General features: G+C 36.3%; 1 non-coding gene across 1 annotated transcript; it reads left to right on the top strand.

Annotated features, from left to right (window-relative positions):
- The first annotated feature begins 4,149 nt into the window (after positions 1 to 4,149).
- Positions 4,150 to 4,256, top strand: LOC121219754 (small nucleolar RNA R71). Its single transcript, XR_005916645.1, has one exon. It is a non-coding gene; the product is annotated as a small nucleolar RNA R71 (small nucleolar RNA).
- Positions 4,257 to 5,316: the final 1,060 nt, after the last annotated feature.

Genomic DNA, 5,316 nt, shown 5'->3' with positions numbered 1-5,316 from the left:
ACTTAAGCCATTTGTTCACAAAGTGAGAACCTTCATCACTAATAATAGCTCTTGGTTGTCCCAAATCATGTGAAGACATGCTTATGTAGGAATTGACTGACTACCTTAGCATCATTTGTAGGATATGTTTCAGCTTCAACCCACTTGGATACATAGTTCACAGCAACTAAGATGTATTTTTTCCCTTATAAAGAAGGAAATGGTCCTAAGAAGGCAATGCCCCATACGTCAAACAATTTAATCTCCAAAATATTTGTTAAGGGCATCTCATTCTTCCTTGATATATTTCCAGTTCTTTGGCACTTATCATAGTTCTTCACATAAGCGTAACCATCTTTAAATAGTGTAGGCTAAAAGAAACCTGCTTGCAAAATCTTTGCTGCAGTACGTGAACTCCAAAGTGTCCCCCACTTGGAGATGAATGGCAATGATATAAGATCTTAGCAATCTCACTTTCAGCTACACATTTTCTAATTATATTATTTGCACACTGTTTAAACAAAAACGGATCCTCCCAAAAATAATTCCGACTATCATGAAGGAATTTCTTCCTTTTTTGATATATCATTTCTCGAGGAATTATTCCACATGCAAGATAATTGGAAATATCAGCAAACCAAGGTATTTCATGAATTCGGCTTACCTCAAATAATTGCACATCCGGGAAATTCTCGTTGATAGGCACACTAGACTGAATTACCTTATCTTGCTCCAACCTCGACAGATGATCAGCTACTTGATTTTCGACACCTTTTCTGTCTTGGATCTCAAGGTCAAATTCTTAGAGTAAAAGTATCCAACAAATTAGCCTTGGTTTTGCATCTTTCTTTGTGAGCAAGTATTTAATGGCCGCATGGTCAGTAAATACTGTAACTTTGGTACCTATAAGATATGAATGAAATTTTTCAAAAGTACAAACTATAGCAAATAGTTCCTTTTCAGTTACCATATAAGTGAGTTGGGCTCCCGTCAAGTTTCTACTTGCATAGTAAAGGGGGTGGAATACTTTATTTCCTCTTTGACCCATCACAACTCCAACAACATAATCACTTGCATCGCACATCAACTCAAAAGGTGAGTTCCAATCAGGTGTAACGATTATTGGGGCTGTAATTAATCAATTCTTTATATCTTCAAAAGCTTCCAAACATGCTTTGTTGAATTTTAACACTCTATCTTTCTCTAACAACAAACACAACGGCTTAGAAATTTTTGAGAAATCCTTAATAAACCTTCGGTCAAAATCGGCATGGCCTAAGAAACTTCTGACTCCTTTCACATTAATTGGGGCCAGTAATCTTTCAATTACGTCCACCTTTGCTTTGTCAACTTCAATTCCTTTATTTGAGATATTGTTACCTAGGACAATTCCTTCATTGACCATAAAATGGCATTTTCCTAATTAAGGACAAGATTTGTCTCTTTGCATCTCTTCAGTACCTTAGCTAAATTACTTAAACAGATATCATAAGTGTTACCAAAAACAAAAAAATCATCCATGAAAACCTCGACGAAAGTTTTGACCATATCAGGAAATATTGCCATCATGCATCGTTGAAAAGTTGCAGGTGCATTGCATAAACCAAAAGCCATTCGCCTAAAAGCAAACGTACCATATAGATAAGTAAAGGTTGTTTTATGTTGGTCGTCCAGGGCTATAACTATTTCGTTATATCCCAAATCGCCATTTAGAAAACAATAGAATACATTACCTGCCAGTCAATCTAACATCTGATACATAAAAGGCAACAGAAAGTGGTCCTTCCGAGTGGCTTTGTTTAGCTTTCTGTAATCAATACAGATTCTCCAACCGATAACAGTTCTCGTTGGAATTAACTCGTTATGCTCATTTTGAACAATCGTGATTCCACCTTTTTTCGGCACACACTGCACCAGACTTACCCATGAACTATTTGAAATAGGATAGATGATTCCTGCATCTAACCATTTAATCACTTCCTTTCTCACAACTTCTTTCAAAATAGGATTGAACCTCCTTTGCCCATCAATCCGAGCTCTTTCACCTTCTCCTAAAATGATTTTATCCATGTAAAAAGAAGGGCTTATACCTCGAATGTCAGCTATGGTCCAACAAATTACTTTCTTAAATTTATTTAGAACAGCAATTAGTTGCTCCTCTTGATCTTTTGTCAGTTCCGCTAAAATAATCACATGAAAAGTAGAACAATCACCTAAATACACGTATTTCAAATGGGAAGGAAGTACCTTTAGTTTGAGTTTAGGTGGTTCTTCGATTGACAACTTGAGTTGCACAAATTTTCTGACTTCCAACTCCAACAGTTCAAACCGTGTGGATTGAATAAAATTTCTTAGATTGGCTTCCATCAAAGCCATGTTTTCTTCACCTTTTTCATCCTCCAAAGGGTTAGATCTAAAGCTCTCTCCAATGGATCTTCTTCAAAATTATTTTCCAAAGAAACCAAGGTTTCTATCTTTTCCATAACTGAACACTCCTCTACCAAATCAAGAAATTTCATTACTTTAAGAATGTTAAAGGTTACCTAATCGTCTTGAACTCACATGGTGAGTTCACCTTTCTGCACATCAATTAACATTATTCTCGTGGCTAGGAAAGGTCTCCCAAGGATAATCAACACTTCCTTATCTGCTTTAAAATCTAAAATAATAAAATCAGCTAGAAAAATAAAATTATCAACTCTTACCAAAACATCCTTGATCTTTCCTTCGGGATATGCTAAAGATCGATCTGCTAGCTGAAGCACCACAGTTGTAGATCTTACTTCACCTATTCCTACCATCTTGAAAATAGACTTAGGCATCAAGTTGATACTCGCTCCTAAGTCACACAAAGCTTTACCACAGTAAGATTCACCAATGTTATAAGGTATAGTAAAGCTTCCGGAGTCTTTCAATTTCGGTGGTAGTTTGTTTTGCACGAACGCACTGCATTCCTTTGTTAAAGCAACAGTCTCATACTCACCCAGTCATTTTTTCATGGACAGTATATCCCTCATAAACTTCACATAATTTGGCATTTGTTTTAAAGTCTCCACCAATGGAATATTGATGTGTAACTGCTTCAGAACATCCAAAAAACTTCTTGAATTGCACCTCTTGTTTCTGCTTGTGTTGCTGCAATCTTTGCAGATATGGAAGTGATGGAACTTTCGATTGAACCGGACAACTTTTTTGAGTAGGTAAATCTGCATCCAAGAAGATGTTAAAATATCTGAATTCACTAGGTCAGGGTTTACCTTGTCAGACTTTGCAGATTCTGACTCCTTTGGTTTAGGAACTTCAATAGCTGGTTGACTCTCTTCCTTTTCAACATGCTCATCATTGACATCAATTAATCGGGGTTCCAGAGTCTTTCCACTTCGCAATGCCACTGCCTTGATATGTTCTTTACCTAAATTTCTTGGATTCTCAGTATCGCTCGGTAAGGTTCCTTGCGGTCTATTACGAAGCTCCATAGCCAACTGACCCATTTGGTTTTCCAAATTTTTTAGTGTTGCTGTTTGGCTTTGGATCAAAGCGTCATTCTTTGCCATGTACGCTTTCAACAAGTTCTCCAAACTGTTTGATGCCTCAGCTTGAGATGGTTTTGGAGCTTGTTGATTAAACCCTTGAGATTGGTTGCGTCTTTGCTATAATAAGTTATTGTTTGGTCCATTTCCTTGGTTGCTCCAAGAAAAGTTAGGATGATTACGCCATGAAAGATTGTAGAAGTTGGACTAGGGTCCTTGTCCACTCCTATTTTAATATTGGTTCCCCACATAGTACATTGGCTTGGGCTCTGATGGACAATTCTCAAAAGATTGACCTTCCCCATAGTACACACAGGAAACTACTTTAAACGGACTTGGTGACTGACTTGCAAAACTATTAGTACTATTAACGGTTAACTATTTTAACATAGAGGAAATAGATGATACCTGAGCCAATAACGAAGTGAGAGAGTCAACTTCATGAGCTCCGGCTGCTCATCTTCCTGAAGCTGTTCGATTTTTTTGCCATTGATAGTTATTACTCGTGATCCTCTCGATGATTTCATAAACCTCATTATAAGACTTAGACAAAATTGCACCATTCCCAGAAGCATCTACCATCAATCTTGTATGTGCATTGAGACCATTATAGAATGTCTCCAACTAAATACAATGAGGAATCCCATGATGAGGACACTTACGAAGTAACTCCTTGAATCACTCCCAAGCCTCATACAAAGACTCGTCATCTAATTGCTAGAAAATTGTGATCTCGTTCCTCAACTTAGAATTTTTGCTACGTAGGAAATACTTAACCAAAAATCTCTATGCTAATTCTTGCCATGTAGATATAGAACTTGGTGGCAATGAATTGAGCCATGCTCGTGCTTGATCTCGCAACGAGTTTGGAAACAACTTCAACCTCAGTGCATCTTCAGTCACACTGGCTATCTTGAATGAATCACTCAGCTTCATAAACAATCGAAGTTGGAGATGTGGATTTTCCGTGGGCATACCACTAAATTGGCCCACCATTTGTAGCATTTGAAACATCACTGGTTTCAATTCAAACTGGGTTGCCTCAATATCTGGCCTTTTAATTCTTGGGTTTAACTCGCTAAAAAGTGGCACAGCATATTGTTTGATGCATCGATCCCTATCATTGGCAATGAGGATGGGATTTCGTACATAATCATCTTCATTACCTTAGTCTTGATTCTGATTTCCATGGTTCATCTCGACTTGTCTTTGACCTGTTCATTCACGTCTTCTTTGTCTGAAAGTTTGCTCAATTTCAGGGTCTACAGGGAGTGAATTGATAATTCTATCTATGCTCATAAATACCTAAGAAGAAATTCATAAAAATTAAAAAGAATAAGTTAGTAATGTTAGAAATAAATCAAATTGAAAATAAATAATTTAACGAAAAAAATGGCTATGACAACAGTTGAAAATCCCCGGCAACGACGCCAAAAACTTGTAATGCTGGGGTTTGTGCAAGTGTACAAAGTCGTTATCAAGTAATAAGTAAGTATCGAGTTATCGTCTCCACAGGGACTGTATTTGTGCTAAGTCATTTAATTTGTAAAATTATATTAACAATTTGGTAAATAAATACACAATATAGTTGAGAAGTGGTGATTAAAATATATTAAACTAAATGCAATGATCCCTAATGCAAATTATCCTAAGTATGCAAACTATATGAATGAAATAGATTCTAGTAAAACTAAACACAATTTGCAACAATTATAACATAAATAAAATAGAACAATTACTTTAATTAAACTTAATTTATTATCATCATGGTTAATAATATTCGGAAAAACATTCATGGTAACTCGAT

Source organism: Gossypium hirsutum, chromosome D07 (assembly GCF_007990345.1).
Source record: "Gossypium hirsutum isolate 1008001.06 chromosome D07, Gossypium_hirsutum_v2.1, whole genome shotgun sequence".
NCBI classification, from domain to species: Eukaryota; Viridiplantae; Streptophyta; class Magnoliopsida; order Malvales; family Malvaceae; genus Gossypium; species Gossypium hirsutum.
This window is presented reverse-complemented; position numbering and strand designations above follow the sequence as displayed.